Genomic DNA, 17,787 nt, shown 5'->3' with positions numbered 1-17,787 from the left:
ATCTCTCCTACTCTGACTCCGATATAGAATGAAACATAGGTGGCTGTCGGTCCTGGGCTAGTAAATAAAACCTTTTGAATTTTAAGTTAATTTGGTTTGTTTCAGCCTTCTCCCCCCATGCCCCCCAAAGTCCATGGCTTTTAACTGCTATGTGCAGATGGGGGAGCCAAGGTGCTTTTTGCCTTTGTGTTTGTTTGGGGGTGTGTGTGGGCTTGGGGGAAGGGTTTCCAAAAGATGTAGGTATCCCTAGCAAGAACCAATTCTAAGTGCTGGGTTTGATCTTGAACTCACAACCTTCCATCCCTAAAGTGTGAATGCCCCTAACTAAACCCTACTGTGAATGTTATTTATACTGGCTCCCAGTTAATACATTATTTTGGAAAATCATTTACATAGCACAATAAAGTGCAATTTATAACTAAATATCATGATCTGTTCCTTGCCTGGGAAAATGAATTGTAGGCAAGGAGAGCAAGATTATGAAGAGCCTTCTAAGTGAGGATGTGTAACTTAAATTCTCTGTGGTAAAAGACAGGGTGTGTAAGTGATGTGGTTGGAGTGGGTGTGGAGAGGAGGATTTTAGTAGCAGCTGTTTTGGATAGACTGGAGTGGGAAGAGGTGAAATGTGGGGAAGCCAGGAGGGAAGGATTATGATAGCGAAGTCGATTGATATTCTAGGAGAGGATAAAGTTAGTCCTGGGAATACTGAGAAAAATGAGATGTGGGGTGACATTAGATAAGGAGTAATAGGAGCCTGTTATATTTACGATATAACACCACTACTTAAGCACAGCAAGTATCTGCAAGTATGTAGAACAAACTATTTATTGTTTTTCAGATTTGAAACTATTTTAGAAATGTTTGTGAATGGATTGTATTACATAGCTTTCTTTTCCATTATACTTTTTTCTGACTTTTTGATGCCAAACCAAATAAAGATAAGCATAGTATCTAATTTTGGTTTGCCTTGCTGGATATATCTTTTCCTATTTTTATCATAGAAAAGTTAGAAGAGCTGAAGAGCTATGATTTTTGAGTTCAAGTATTTGTGTCCTCAAAACTGTAAAGATGTAAAATTTAATGTATGAGCACATATTTTAGGACAATGTAATCTATATTCAGTTATTCTTTTTTGTTTCCTTTCTACTAAGATACTGACATAAAATGAAATTTAAATTGTATAGCAAGTCAGTGAGCAAAGAAATGGAGCCAAATAAATAAATAAATAAATAAATCCTTTCCTGCCTTTTAATCTAGTCAAATTTACTTCATTGATCATTACTGTGCTATGTACTTCATTTAATGCAAAATACTGTGAATGTGTGGCTGCATGGTTAGCCCTTTGCTTTAGATTAATTTGATGGCCAGCTACCTTGTTGAAAAGCACCTTAGTAAATCATTGTATGAATACAAGTTTAAATAAGTCTCTTTGATTTCTGGTTCCCAGAATCTTCTGGAATAATAGTATTATTACCCATACTTGTACATTTTAATTATTGAACCATATAGTTTGTCACCAATTATCTAATTATTAGCTGTTTCTCATTGTGAAGGTTTTCCATTTTGTGGGGCTGGAGTTACATTTTGCCTTGGTAGAAAAGTGAAAGAAAATAAATATGCTGACATTAGTAGATAAGGCAGAAAACAGAATTATTTTTTAAACATTCAGTTTGATCATATGAGGGTCTGAGCAACCTCAGCTCACTTAGAAATCAGTGGGAAGCTGAGGATGGTTGGCATTGTGCAGGAAATGATCAGCATCCCTCAAGATAAGGCCCTGAATTAGTAACACACTCTAAAATGGAATATTTTGTCCAGGGCCATGTACTTGCTCACTTGTTTTGCTACCTTAAACTCTTGTTTGTGCTAGGTTTTTTATAGTGAGGGGAGCAAACTTGTGCCAGAATTTCTGTTCAGAATTATATTTAATTAGTTTCTAGACCTATGACTTCAGGCCTTATTCTGTTGGCTACAAAGGAATCCCTTCCTTCTGATGGGTAACAGGATCTGAAATGTCTCCAAGCCAAATGACTGATTTCTGAGCATGACGACAGATCCTGTTAAGGCCAAATGCAGTTAGTTCTTAATCTTCTATTGCCAGTAGGTTTTGATTGTGCTGATAAGCATGAAAGGTCGTTATCTTCTCAAATTTCTGGTGCTGAATAGTAGTGTTAGTGAGCTTCAGGCATTGTTTATGTACACTGCTCAGATTAGGTGAAATACAGCTAGGCTTATACATTTTTACTAAATGAAGCAAACAGTAGTAACCACTATTTTGCAGTAAAACCACTGTTTCTGTTGACTTTTTTTCTTTTATATCCTCATCTTTTCAAACACTGTTTATCCTTTTGGTATCACCTAACCAACATACAACACGCTGCACATCAGTGAAGAGGGGGAACTACTTTGACCAAGGACAAGTAGGGCAAACCTTTCCTTTCTCTATTATATTAATGCTTCTTTCTTTTATGGTGCCTTTCATTTGGAGAACTCAGAGTGCCCCAGGAACACTAACCAGCTAGATATCACAATACTCCTGTGACGTGGAGCAAGGGGATATAGGGATCATGTCACCCACCACTGAAACGCAGCAGCTGTTTAGCTCTCAACACAGCAGTATAATGTCATGGGATATATATATATAAAAACCTGCTGTAAATTGCATGGTACTCAATTTAATGTCCTCAGAAGGATGACTTGACTCTGCTGGGATTTTAGCCTGTGGTTCCAGAGTAAATATATACACTGGGTAATTAGACCACCCTGGATATGTCTATATTGCAGTTAGACACTTGTGGCTGGGCTGTGCCAGCTGACTTGGACTCGCAAGGCTCCGGCTAAGGGGCTGTTTAATTGTGGTGTAGATGTTCAGGACCCTCCCACCTTGCAGAGTTCTACACAGCCCTCAAGCACAAGTCAGCCAGCACAGGACAGCCACAGGTTTTTAACTACAGAGTAAGAACATAACATAAGAACAGCCAGACTGGGTCAGACCAAAGGTCCGTCCAGCCCAGTATCCTGTCTATCGACAGCGGCAAATGTCTCCCGACAGGTGCCCCAGAGGGAGTGAACCTAACAGGTAACGATCAGTGATCTCTCTCCTGCCATCCATCTCCACCCTCTGACAAACAGAGGCTGGGGACACCATTCCTTACCCATCCTGGCTAATAGCAGTTAATGGACTTAGCCTCCATGAATTTATCCAGGTCTCTTTTAAACCCTGTTATAGTCCTAGCCTTCAGAGTAGATGTACCCTAAGCTATTTCCCATTAAATTGCTGCAAGTAGTTAGGACTTTTGTTTTATGTTTTGGAAAATGACATTTCCAATAGGAGAGGAAGGATGGTCTGAAGAAGCAGCATGCTCTTTTGTTTAAAATACTGTATTTGGACTCAGGAGCTAAGAGTCCAGTTCTGGGCTTTATCAAATACCTCCTATCTGGCCTCATCACCTTTCTGTGCCATAGCTCATGTTTGTAAAATGAGAATGACAATACTTCATGTCTTCCTTCTCCAACCCCTTGTTGGTCTTGTTTATTAAGACTGTAAGCGCTTTGAGGCAGGGATTTTCTCTTATAATCTATATGTACAGTGCCTAGCATAATGGGGCCCAAATATTGGTGGGGTCCTGTAGCTACTACTGTAGTAGAAATAATAATACATAATGGTGCAGTGCTTTATAACACCATGCTTGGATAGAACAGTGCATCAGAAATGATCAGAGGGGAAGACTGACTGCTCTTGAATTGGTACCATTACTTTACTGTAACACCGTAGACTTTCTTTTGAGGTCTCCCATCCAAATATTAACCAGGCACACCTTCTTTATGTGGCAATAGCAAAAGTGATACCACAATGATATGGTATGGCAGTAGACAATTGTGCATACTAACACATCTATGCACTAGTCATTTTCAGAGGGTCCAACCTAGAGTCAAATTATTTCAGGAAAGATTATATAAGCAAGTGGAGTTTCCATCCTGCTATGAACAGAGTACACATGCTGTATATAGTGCACATTTCTGCTTTCCTCTGGTTTGGCTATATTGGCAACTCAAATAAAAATAATAAAAATTAAACCTGAGTCATTTTTCTCTTTAAATGTGGCTGTTTGTAGGGTTTCTCTATAGCAGCGGTGGGCAACTTTTTGGCCTGAGGGCCGCATCGGGTTTCTGAAATTGTATGGATGGCCGGTTAGGGGAGGCTGTGCCTCCCCAAACAGCCAGGCATGGGCTGTCTTCCGCCCCTTATCCAACCCGCCCTGCTTCTCGCCCCCTGATGGCCCCCCGGGGACTCCTGCCCCATCCAACCATCCCTGTTCCCTGATGGACCCCCGGGGACCCTTGCCCCATCCACCCCCAGCTCTCTGTCCCCTCACCGCCCCCAGACCCCCCGTCCTTAACTGCCCCCCCGCTGCCCCATCCAACCCCTCCTCTCCTTCCTGACCGGCCCCCCCGGACCCCTGCCCCCTTTCAACCAGCCTGTTCCAATGACCTCCCCGACCCCTATCCACACCCCCAGTCTCTGACCCCCCCGCCCCGAACTCCCCTGCCCTCTATCCACCCCACCCCCCTGTTCTCTGCCTCCTTACCGCCTGCCTGGAGCACCGGTGGCTGGCGGCTCCGCTGCACCAGGACAGGCAGCCACGCCACGCAGCACCGAGCACCGGCTCAGGCTGGGCTCTGCAGCTGCGCTGCCCCAGGAGCTCACAGCCCCTCCTCCCAGAGCATTGTGCTGGTGGCGCAGTGAGCTGAGGCTGTGGGGGAGGGGGGAAAGCGGGGGAAGGGCTGGGGCTAGCCTCCTGGGCCAGGAGCTCGGGCTGTGCAGGACGGTCTGGCAGGCCAGATGTGGCCCGCGGGCTGCAGTTTGCCTACCTCTGCTCTATAGACTCAGTTCCAGCCCTTTGTTCCCTTTGCCTTAAGTGAGAGACTTCAACTTCTCCTATCCTAGTTGTGCTTAACAAGACGCACCTGCCATTCTGCCTCAGCAATAATTACCAGTCACCTCCAAACTTTAAAATAATAGTTTAATAATAAGGTGGGAGAAAACTTTGATGCTTACTATTACTAAATTAAACATTTTGCTTTAATAGTACTTATATTTTTACATGTTAATCTGTTATTAAAACACATTGGAAACTGGTTTCAAACTTTGCAGTCCCTTGCGTAGAGTGAAATGGGTTTAGTTCTGTTTTAATGCGTTACTCACTTGAGGATGGTGGTTTGGATCATGTTCAGTTTACTGGCTACAGAGAAGAGCAGAGCCATAAGAAGGCATTTTAGCACCTGGGTGAGCGAGCACATTTGCAGCCCCTAGAGTTGGTGCTTGCGGGGTGGCATGCAGAGGGCTCTTGGCTCTACATGCTGTGGGAGCTGATGGCTGGCTTGGTGCCCAGCAGCCCTCCCTTCCTTGCTTCCCAAGCTGGGCCGCCTCTGCACGGCTGGGCATCCCCAAGGCATGGCGGGCAGCACAGCTCCAAGTTACGCCCCTGACACGCTCTTGCCTGTCCCCCGAAGGAGCCCAGCTGACAGAGCCTGGCTGCCATGAGATGCTTGGGCTCTGCGGGGCGGGGTACATAACCCCACGTGACCCCACCCACACTGCCCCATTTTTCCTCCCCTGTGGCTTTGCACCCTGGGCGGCAGCCCCACTTGCCCTGCCCTGGTTATGGCCCTGGAGAAGAGTAATGACGCTGTCCAAAAATCAAATATGGAACATATTTTTTGAGAATGACACATTGTCCTACCGAATGATATCCATACTTAATTATCACCTGTATGGTGTCTCAACGTTAAACTGGATAAATAACATTAGGAAAATTTCACCTAGCCAGTGTATTTAGATGGAACCAAAGGAAGTTTTGCATGTGTGGGTGGAAGTGCTTACTGTTTGTTTTTATTAGTGTAATATATTGCTTCTGGGGACAAGGGAATGAGCTGCCAAAATGCTGTGAATTCATAACTACAAAAGTGAAGAACATTGTTAGGCACATACAATTTATAGCTTGATTATATTTTGATCACGTGAAAAATATACATTGCTAATTTTTGTTGCGTAATGTACTAAATGACATTTTCATATGTAAATCTGAATTACAAAATTATCTCCTGAAGACTAAATAGAATGTAGGGCCTTATTTATATGCATAGATTAACTGTTTGATAATAAGAGAAGTGTTTGAAGTTGAATTCTACATTACCAGTTAAAAGGGAAGCAAGAATATTTCCAGTATAAACCTGTTTGTTGGCAGCAGTTAGTAAAATGGAATAATCTCCTGATATCACAGAGCACAGCTTGGGACAGATGGACAGCACAGGGAACAGTATCTGAAAAGGATTTAAGAAGTTTGGTTACCCATACTAGTAACTGTTTTGTCTGTTCATTTTCATTTTGATTCTCTAGCTCGTTTTTTTTTTTGCATGCAATTAACTATGCCACCTCTCTTTCTATTAATTTATGTGCTACTTCTAGAAAACATTTTAGTTTGTCTTTCTAGATTTCTTGGCAATTCAATTACCAATTTTTAACTACTGTTATTGAAAACATTGTTTGATTTTAAAAAAAAGAAAGGTAGTTACAAGTGTGCAACTATTTTAAATGGTGCAATACACTGTGATCCACCTCCTGTTTAAATAAATAGAAAGAAAGACTTTAATTCCTGTGGCATTTTAAGGACTGGAAAACTAGAATGATGATGTCCGAACATCAGTATTGGAATTTAGCTGTGTAACCAGGTAGCCTAGGTGGTGCCCACTTGATTCCCATCAGGGTACAACTCACCCAGGTGCAGGTCCTCTACAGTTGGATGGCACCCCTCACAGGTCTAGTGCCAGGGTGCTATAGCCCTCCAGCTATGACACACTTGAGTTCTACCTCTTTCAGAGTCTGAGAGTCCAAAATTAAAAGAAAAACAGGGTCTTCTAAGGACTTGTTGACAGATGTTGCCCTTCTACTTAAGGCTTGTTTCATGCAGTCAGTCCTTTTTGACAGTCTTCCTGGGTCTTCCAGTCTTCCTAGATTCATCCAGATAGCAAGCTGTCTCACAGTGTTGGCTGGAATCAAGCTTCCTATGTCAAGGAAGAATCACAGAAATGTAGGACTAGAAGGGACTCAAAAAGTCATCAAATCCAGCCCCTATGGCAGGACCAAGTAAACCTAGACCATTCTTGGCAGGTGTTTGTCCAAACTATTCTTAAAAACCCCCATTGATGATGGTTCCACAATCTCCCTTGGAAGCCTATTCCAGAGCATAACTTCTCTTATAGTTAGGAAGTTTTTCCTGTTATCTAATCTAAATATCCCTTGCTGCAGATTAAGTCCATTATTTCACTGTCCTACCTTCAGAGGACATGATCACCATCCTCTTTACAACAGCCCTTAACATATTTGAAGACTATCATCAGATTCCCCCTCAGTCTTCTTTTCTCGATACTAAACATACCCAGTTTTTTTTATTTTTCCTCATAGGTCAGGTTTTCTAAAGCTTGTATCATTTTTTCCCTCTCCTCTGGACTCTCTCCAATCTGTCCACATCTTTCTGATAGTGTGATGCCCAGAACTGGTACCCCAGCTGAGGGCTCACAAGTACTATCTCTCGTGTCTCACATATGATGTTTCTGTTAATACACTCCAGAATTAATTAGCCCTTTTCACAGCTGTATGAGATTGTTGACTCATATTCAATTTATGACCCTCTGTAACCCCCAGATCCTTTTCAGCAGTATTACCACCTAGCTAGTTGTTCCCCATTTTGTAGCTGTGCATTTGTTTTTTCCTTCCTAAGTGTGGTATTTTGCACTTGTCTGTATTGGAATTTCATCTTGTAGAATTCAGACCAGTTCTCCAGTTTGTCAAGGTCATTCTGAATACTAATCCTGTCCTCCAAAGTGCTTGCAACCTCTCTCACCTTGGTGACATCTGCAAAATTTATAAGCGTATTGTCCTCTCCATTATCCAAGTCAATAGTGAAATACCAAAGCGAGGACTGACTCTTGCAGACTTCCCTAGATATGCCCTCTTGGTTTGACACTGAACCATTGATAATTAGACCACATTTTCCTAGTTTGCTCATGAAAATGTCTTGTAGGAATATATCAAAAGCCTTACTAAAATCAAGATATATCACATCTACTGCTTCCCCCCTATATATTAGGCCAGTAACCCTGTCGATGAAGGAAATTAGATTGGTTTGGAATTATTTGTTCCTGAGAAATGCATGCTGGCTATTCCTTATAATTCTAAATGCTTACAAACTAATTGTTTAACAATTTGTTCCAGGGTCTTTTCAGGTACTGAAGTTAGGCTGATAGATCTATAATTTCCTGGTCCTCTTTTTCACCTTTTTAAAGATATGTACTATATTTTTCCCTTCTCTGGTCTTCTGGGGCCTCACCCGTCCTCCAGGAGTTCTCAAAGTTAGTTGCTAATGGTTCCAAGATTGCTTCAGCTAGTTTATTAAGCGCCCTAGAAGAATTTCATCAGGTTCTCCTGACTTGAATATATCTGACTTATCTGAATATTCTTTAACCCAATGTTTTCATGTTTTGAATTGCATTCCTTCCCTCTTGGTGTTAATATTTGTTGGATATCAGATCACCATTAACCTTTTTAGTGAAGACTGAAGCAAAATAGGCATTAAACACCTCAACTTTCTTGATATCATTAGTTATTAGCTCTCCTCCTCCACTAAGGACCAATACTTTGTTTCATCTTTCTATTACTCCAAATGTATTTAAATTAAAGAACCTCTTCTGATTGACTTCTATGTCCTTGCTAGGTGTAACTCATTTTGTGCCTTAGCTTTTCTAATTTTGTTTCTACGTGCTTGTGCTATTTGTCCATGTCTCCAGTTTTTGTAGGATTCTTTTTTTCTTTTTAGGTCATGAAAGAAGTCCTGATAGACCCATATAGGCCTCTTGCTAATCTTTCTATCTTTCCTTCACATCAGGATAGTCTGCAGTTGTGCCTTGAATACTGTTTACTTAAGAGACTGCCAACTCTCCTGAACTCTTTTATCCCTGAGATTTTCTTCCCATGGGATTTTATCTTCCCAGTTCTGTGAGTTTCTTAGTCTGTTTTTTTTTAAAGTCCATTGCCCTTATTCTGCTGCTCTCATACCTTCCTTTCCTTAATATCTATCATCATAGAATCATAGAATCTCAGGGTTGGAAGGGACCTTAGGAGGTCATCTAGTCCAACCCCCTTCTCAAAGCAGGACCAATCCCCAACTAAATCATCCCAGCCAGGGTTTTGGCAAGCCTGATCTTAAAAACTTCAAAGGAAGGAGATTCCACCACCTTCCTAGGTAATGCTTCACCACCCTCCTAGTGAAAAAGTTTTTCCTAATATCCAACCTTAACCTCCCCCATGGCAACTTGAGCCCGCTACTCCTCATTCTGTCATCTGCTACCACTGAGAACAGTCTAGATCCATCCTCTTTGGAAACCCCTTTCAGGTAGTTGAAAGCAGCCATCAAATCCCCCCTCATTCTTCTCCTCTGCAGACTAAACAATCCCAGTCCCCTCAGCCTCTCCTCATAAGTCATGTGTTCCAGTCCCCTAATCATTTTTGTTGCCCTCCACTGGATTCTTTCCAACTTTTCCACATCCTTCTTGTAGTGTGGGGCCCAAAACGGGACACAGTACTCCAGATGAGGCCTCACCAATGTCGAATAGAGGGGAACGATCACATCCTTCCATCTGCTGGCAATGCCCCTACTTATACAGCCCAAAATGCCATTGGCCTTCTTGGCAACAAGGGCATACTGTTGACTCATATCCAGCTTCTTGTCCACTGTAACCCCCAGGTCCTTTTCTGCAGAACTGCTGCCTAGCCATTCGGTCCCTAGTCTGTAGCGGTGCATGGTATTCTTCCGTCCTAAGTGCAGGACTCTGCACTTGTCCTTGTTGAACCTCATCAGATTTCTTTTGGCCCAATCCTCTAATTTGTCAGGTCCCTCTGTATCCTATCCCTACCCTCCAGCGTATCTACCTCTCCTCCCAGTTTAGTGTCAGTGATTATTTCATGATTTATATCACCCAAATTGCCTTCCACTTTCAAATGTGCTACCAATTCTTGCCTGTTGGTCAGAATAAAGTAGAAAATGGCTGTCCCTCTGGTTACTTCCTACAGTTTCTGGAACAAAAAGTTCTCCCCAGTACATTCCAAGAACTTATTGGAAATTTTGTGTTTTGCAGTTTTTGGTTTTTTTTTTAAATGTTGTGTTTTCCAACAGATGCCTTGATATATAAGGCCCTGAATTGTTACAAGGTCTTGTGTTTTGGATATTTTTGTTGTTTTTTCTAGAAATGCCATATCCACCTCCTCTTCCTGATTTGGTGATCTGTAGTAGACCCCTACCAGGACATCACGCTTATTTCTTACACCTTTTATCTTACTCGGAGCCTCTCAAATCTTCTGCCTCCAAGAAACAGAAGGTTTATTTCCTGGTCAACCTCTACCTGAGCAGGGCCTCTTATTTTTAAGTACACTTTCCATTCCTGAAAACTGTTGCAGATTTAGAGAGACAGGGCCGAGTTAACTGACTCCCTATCTTCCCCATCATGAGTAGGTAGAAATTAAGGTAGCCCAATTTCTTTTAGTACATCCTTTAATCATGAGGGTATCTTTCTTGAATGATTAAAGCTTAACTCTGGCAGAAACTAGTTAAAAAACCAACTATGAATATCACAGGTCTTCAGGTTTTATCAAGTGGAAGTCTTTCGTATTCAGTTATTTCATAGATTGAAATATGGAAATTTTCCATATTTTTTTATAAAGTAGTACTGATTCCAGTTCCAAGTTTTCTGAAGTGATTGTAAATCATCTCAATATGATTGATCAGAATTTGTGCCCTTTTTAATAATAGATTATTCTTTGCCAATGACAAAAGGCAGTAAACCCTACCCATTATAGCATGTTTGCTGTAAAGTATGCTTTCTGATTTTGTAATGTTTACATTATGGCCATAGAATTCCTAGTTTCAACTGGCAGGGAACTGAGTCTTTGGTACTTGATTCTAAGATCTAGACACATTTTTAACAGTGAGGGTAATTTTCCACTGGAAGAATTTATCAAGGGATGTGGTAGATATCCATCTCTTGAATTAATTAAATCAAGATTGGATGTCATTCTAAAATATATGTTCTATTTCCACCACAAGTTATTGGGCTTAATGCAGGAATTATTGGGTGAAATTCTACGGCCTGTTCTGTGCAGTCTGGATAATCACAATGGTCCCTTTTCTAGCCTTAAAATCTAGAAAACTATGAAAAAAATATATTTTATAATATTTTATAATATGCTCTTGAACTATATAACATCTTGTTGCAAGCTTCTTTCATTCCATATTTTTCCTTATTTCTGGTTTTCATATTTCTTTATAAATATATTGTTATAATAGATTTTAGGAAATTATTTTAGTCATGTATTTATAAAAAGGTTAATTTACTGTCTGTGTAATGTCAAAATTATCTCATTTATACACCTCTAATTTTAATTTTTCATATTTAACCCTAGCTGTATGTCCCTTTCTGTTAACTGCAAAACTCTTTTGTATTCTCTTTGCAATATCCAAATTGAACACTTAAGATCGTTAATTGAATAGCTGAGATGGTATGTCAGCTATAGGCACAAATACACATTTTAAATTACTTTTGCCTTGAGAGAACGGACCCCCTTGCTCAAGAAAGGAATTTGTTTTGCTGAGACTGGACCGTGATCAATGTGCTTTCAGTTATGACTGAATAGTCATAAAGGATAGAGATGCACTACTTTTTCCTTTGCCCTTAAAAATGCTGTTAGCCCTAGACTGAGCCCATTGCTGCTAAGTTTGGTGTTGACAAAACCTCAGTAGTGTTTTAGATTTCCAACAGGAAAATCTAGAATCATGATTTGTGTTCTGTTTTCATGGCTTATAGGACTAGAGAGATTTCCAAGCTTCCCCATCTCACTTAACTAATCTTTAAATATTTTTGCCATGTTTGTAGGATTACAAAGGGTATGAAGTATGTCATCCAAATCCCAGGCTCAGAATTTACAGACATATCCTGTCTTCCTGCCCCAGCAACCATAAAATGCACATAGAAACATGCAGCAAGCCAACCCACAGCCCCAGCACTTTTGGTATGTTGAACATTGCATATTGAGTGTTGTTGTAGCACATAGTAAATCATCCCCAGATAGTAAAAATATATGCTGTAAAAAGCAGAGATTAAGGAAATGTATAGATTTGGATTTCCATTTAGATAAGCATCCATATTTAGCCTGAGTTTGAAAAGTGCTGAGTACTAGATAGCTCCCAGGTCATATATTTGTGTGTCTAAATATGGACTTAAGTGCCTAACTTTGAGACTAATTTTGATATCCTTGGACTGAGATGCTGGATTCCCATCTTAACTAATCAACCTATTGAGGCCCTAACCACTCTCTACAGACCTCTGCATGCCAATTTCTGTAACTCTCCATCCCTACACAGCACCGTTTTCCTTCCACAGGCCTTGTGTCAGACATACACACCAGTAACCACCAACCATTCCTGGCGTTATCTTCTCGTGTTAGAGTGCCTCCACTGCCTTCTGCTGGCAGATGACAGGGCTGCATCCTTGGGTACCTTCCAACTCACCCACACTGGTACCTTTCTGTTTCCTACTCACCCTGGCCCACAGCCTCATTGAATCCTCCTCCCACCCAATTAGTGTCATGTGCCAGTGGTGCCTTTCTTCCCATCTTGCTCAGTACCCTCACTCACATCTAAACACTACACTCCTGTAGCACCTTACCTCTTATTATTACAGTTTAGAGACTCCAGCTGAGACAAAGGCCCCAGTGTGATAGTTCCTGCTCCAAAGAGCTCATAGTCTAAATAATCCTTTTCCCTACGTAAAAGGATAAATGGACACAAATCAGATATTAGGAATGGCAATATACAAAAACTTGTAGGAGAACACTTCAATCTCGCTGGACACACAATAGCAGATTTAAAGGTAGCCATCCTGCATCAAAAAAACTTCAGGACCAGACTTCAAAGAGAAACTGCTGAGCTTCAGCTCATTTGCAAATTTGACACTATCAGCTCAGGATTAAACAAAGACTGTGAATGGCTAGCCAACTACAAAAGCAGTTTCTCCTTCCTTGGTGTTCACACCTCAACTGCTAGAAGAGGGCCTCATCCTCCCTGATTGAACTAACCTTGTTATCCCTAGCCTGTTTCTTGCTTGCATATTTATACCTGCCTCTGGAAATTTCCACTACATGCATCCGACGAAGTGGGTATTCTCCCACAAAAGCTCATGCTCCAATACATCTGTTAGTCTATAAGGTGCCACAGGACTCTCTGCCGCTTTTACAGATCCAGACTAACACGGCTACCCCTCTGAAGATAGTCTGAATAGACAAGACAGGCAAAGTGTGGAGTAAAAATAGTGTTGTTATCCCCAACTTACAGACAGGGAACTAAGGTCCACAGAGATGGATTTGCCCATGGTCATACAGGGAGTGTATGATACAGCTAGGAATTAAACCTGGGTCTAGTGCAATGCCTGAACTAGAAAATATCTTTCTTTTACAAGTCCAGAATTGACATCCCTCTATCCCTGTCCACATCCCTGTAGTAACCTCTCACCCCATCCAGGTCTCTTGCTCCACTCATGTCTTCATATAGGAGGGCTTGTTGGCTGTACTCAACTTGAAGGCTCTTTGAGAGGCCCTGGGTGGTAGCTCCAAGTTGAGACAAAGGACTGCCAATTAAGAGCTTCCCAATCTATCGTCTTTTGGGTGGTGGTAGGTGGCCTTTGTATGCTCCTCTCACACCTTAGGGCAGCAGCCCTGTTGCATAACTATGCAGTCTGGAAGACACTGCATGGTTTGAAGGATTTCTGCACTTAATATGGTTGAGCAGAGAGCAGGCTCTGTCACTTTCTCCTGTCCTGGGGAGAATAGGTGCAGGGACCATTCGTTCTTAACCCCCATCTCCCAAAAAGGCTTTGAAGGAGGGGATGGACTGATTCTCACCAGACCATCCTGTCTCATGAATGTATAATAGGAAGAGGTACCCACCAAAAGAGACTGAAAAGAAGGGGAATAGGTGATGACTATTGGGGCCTGATCCCTGAAAAATCAAGGGTGAGTCTGTGTGTGAGGTCCAAATCTGAAATCTCTCCCCATCTAAAAATATTGAAAGGCTGGGAGTTTTTGTTTTAGATTTTAGACAGACGCTAGTTAACAGGAAATTATAACTGAATAAAATATTTAAAGTGCCATATTGCTTATTCTTGCTTGGTTATCAGCATATCACAAATTCTCAGTAAGTTGAATGCCATGTTATTTAAAATACACTATAACATATTGGTGCAGTACATCCCATTGAACATTTTTTGTAATATTTGAAGCATAGTATATAATACGATCCTCACAAGCTAATCATAGTAGCTCCCATCACATTGCAATTTGCAATTAGATGTGGCTTATGGTGAAGTGAACTGCCACTGGGAATGCCACAGTAAGAAAAAGGTATACATGCTGAGCGGCAGCTGAGCTAATGTATGCTTATTTATTGGAGCCAAGCAGGAGGCAGAAATTAAGGGATTGTACCAACCAGAGGTTTACATATTTGTACCCTAAATAGAAGGAAGACCTTAGAAAAGATGGATTAAAATGTAGCTGATCTTCTGAAAAATGAATGTGAATGAAAGTTTAAAATGTTTTTGCATAATGCAAGTTTTTGAGCCAGGAGCATATGCAGTCATCTAAAAGGTATAAAAATAGATCAGATACTTTGCTTCTATTTGAGATAAGATGTACATACATACATACATACATACACACACACACACACACACACACACACACACACACATCTATAAACATGCACACATTATATATATATAAACAGAAATATAAATCCACTTTTTGATTCAGAAAACATACCCATGGTACTGAGCCAATCCTGCATCATCAAGAGGTTACTTTTGAACTGGAATTATACAGTGGTAAGATCTGCTAATGTTAACTGGAGAAAATGGGGACAGGGTGGTAACCTCAAGACCTTTTTATGTCTGACCTTGCCCTCCCACTAAAATGTGTGTTTCACTGGCCTCAGAATTCCATTCTGTTTAAAAAAAAACAAAAAAACCCCAAAAGGAACTAGCTCAGTAGCTAGCAACTTTAAGGACATCCATTAAAAGCTCTTGACACATGAATTTCAAAAAACACTGAAGTATCAATAGAGACTTTAGAATGTCAATAACTTTCTCTTCACTATCTCTCCAGAGATTTCATCTGCTCTCAATATATTCATAGGCATTTCCTCTGGTAACTATAGCAGGGCAGAGGCAGAACAATGAGAGAGAAAAATTCCCCAAAGGCTCAGGTTTGACTATATAATCACCCTCTCTGGGTAGGATATTGTTACAGGGGTTCAGGTTTTAATTTTATGTGGACTTACATGTAGTAAACATAAAAATACAAGCCAGACAAGCTAGCTCCTGTGTTACTCTAGAACTCTGTCTTGGATTCTGCTCCATATAGCCCCCCCTTCATCTCCCCCAGTGAGTGTTTCCTGAGAGTAAAAAAAAACCTTCTTTTAAGATCTTGCTCTGAATAGATTCAACATTACTTAATTATTGAAGCACTTACCTGGTAGTGTCTCCCTGAACTGCCTCTGAATCCTGGCTGAGAATTTACTTTGAAATCCCAGGCTGTTGGGGCTGGTTCAGAAGTGCCGTCTTCTCAGGACACCATTGGGATAGACTGCTTTCGATTATGCTACAAGAAGGCATCAAAAGCCCTGAGCACTCCATCACAACAAGCATAATTTTATAATTTCCCCTTGTGTATCATGCATTCTGTACTTCAGTCAGGGATGGCACAGAACAAGATAATAAGGAGAATGTTTAATTTCTGAGAAAATAGCTTTTCAGTACCCTATTCTTCATAGCTATTCATCAGTGGTAAGTGCTGTAAGAATGCTGAGCACTGAAGATGGAAAAAGTGCATTATCTTTAGCTTCTGTTGCTCATAAGGTGAGGTCATCAGTGCAGTTGGCATTATGATTTGTGTTAATAAGATTGACAGATATGAGTTTTTCAAGAGCTCCTGATACCAAAAGAAGCTTTGATGGTAAAACACCAGTTCTTTGACCATTCTGAGCCATCACTTATCTTCACTAAGGGGAACTGTGAAGAAAGAGCAAGTTCCTTTGCATTTACGTAAGAACGGACATACTGGGTCATACCAAAGGTTGATCTATTTCCCATCGTTTGTGGGGAAACAAGGAGGAAGAAATTTTGTGCAATAGTCTGGTTCTTAAACATAGCTCTATATAGGAAAAGTGGTTTATCATGTGCATTGTTGACTGCAGACACTTATGGATAAATTATTTCAGTTTTCAAAGTAAGATATTTGATTTTGTTACTGTTTTCTGAATTGGAAATAGTGGCAGGAATAGCATTTGATAGCACCTTTCCGTTTAGGAGATATCCCCTTATGATTTTCTTCAGCACTTCTTTTTGTTTGCTTTTGTTTTTTTATTTTTAGCATTGAACATTAACTTATAATTTATTAGCTGAGATACTTCTGTATTTCCTATTTGTTCAGATTTTCTCACAAATTAATATTTTAATCTTGCTGTATAAGGGCTAGATATTATTATTATTTATTTTATTATTGCAAATCTTGTGAACACACGGATTCTAATACATGCATAATAAAAACCCTAAAAAATATTTTTTCCATCTTGAGATTTTTTTTCAGTGCCAGTTGTTCCCTGACTTATCCAAATGTTTCATTCAAGTGAATTAAATGCCCTATCCCACAACACATTCTGTTTTATTTACGATGTTGAATGTAGTCAAAAGCTTTAAAAATGTCCTTGTAAGTGCAGTAGATGATGATTAGTGTTCCTGCAGTTTATTGCACTGTATTTTAGACAGTAATATTCTTGAGGAATGATAAACCAACAAAAATATGACCTCCTTTACCTGTTTGCTGTCCTTAATCAAGATATTATTTCCCTTTGTTTTAAAGGACTTATTGCCTGAGTCTTCTCTCTCATACCTAGTTCTGCATTCGAATATCTTCACTGGTTACAGTGGCATTAGTACTGATTTTACACCAGGGTTAGTGAGAGGAATCAGGCCCTGAGTTCCCAAAAGGGCAGTGATTTGCACACAGCTGAAAATTGGTATTTCATACACCTGTTAAGGAAATTGATTGTGCATGCAAGAATGGTAGCAGCAGCATTAGTGACATTAAAAGCTTAACATTGCCACTAGCTGAAATAATATAGTGAATTAAATCTCACACAAAAAATGGACAAAATTATCAAAATATCATCTACTAAGACTGGGCACTTCTGTTATTTCAGTCACGCTCTGTTGGCTTATGTACTGTTTTTTATCTTTCTCCCTTTTTAGCAGGGGCACCATTTGCTATGAGGCAAGGGCTCACCCCGGCCTTGCTTTGGTCCTTTCCCCTCTTCCCACCCCCCCTCCCCTGACTTCCATAGATCTGTATGCTCCATTATGTCTTTGACTTTTTGCCCCACCAGACTTTGCAGGATATAATATAGTCACAAATAAAGTTCTATGTGCTGACACAACTTTGTGCCCTCTCCCCCCAGATTTTTCTGAAATGATGTCCCTGCTTTTTAGGAAGGGGTTAAATTTGTGGCTCAGAGTGATTATTACTACTTCACATGACAGTTCTCTGATTTTGAAATGGCACGTCTTTTGTAAGTCAGCTATGTGTTCTGTTCGCACTATTTCAGTTACTTCAAGCTCCAGCTCTGCTGC

The 17,787-nt window shown here is 40.6% G+C and overlaps 1 protein-coding gene and 2 long non-coding RNA genes across 6 annotated transcripts in view; 1 reads left to right on the top strand and 2 right to left on the bottom strand.

The window, feature by feature from the left end:
• PDE4D (phosphodiesterase 4D) overlaps positions 1–17,787 on the top strand; it is a 1,096,073-nt gene that overhangs the window by 636,839 nt on the left and 441,447 nt on the right. The gene's annotated exons all lie outside the window — the stretch shown is intronic.
• The window catches only part of LOC141987340 (uncharacterized), a 130,388-nt gene that overhangs the window by 30,648 nt on the left and 81,953 nt on the right, over positions 1–17,787 (bottom strand). The gene's annotated exons all lie outside the window — the stretch shown is intronic.
• Positions 7,014–17,787, bottom strand: part of LOC141987341 (uncharacterized) — a 29,128-nt gene continuing 18,354 nt past the window's right edge. Inside the window, exons 2-3 of the long non-coding RNA XR_012639503.1 lie at positions 15,632–15,760; positions 7,014–7,065 (exon numbers count right to left, since the gene is read on the bottom strand). This is a non-coding gene — a long non-coding RNA (uncharacterized LOC141987341). The remainder of the gene's footprint in view (positions 7,066–15,631; positions 15,761–17,787) is intronic.

Source organism: Natator depressus, chromosome 5 (genome assembly GCF_965152275.1).
Source record: "Natator depressus isolate rNatDep1 chromosome 5, rNatDep2.hap1, whole genome shotgun sequence".
Taxonomy (NCBI): Eukaryota; Metazoa; Chordata; order Testudines; family Cheloniidae; genus Natator; species Natator depressus.
Note: the sequence above shows the minus strand (reverse complement) of the source record. Positions and strands in the feature narration are given on the sequence as shown.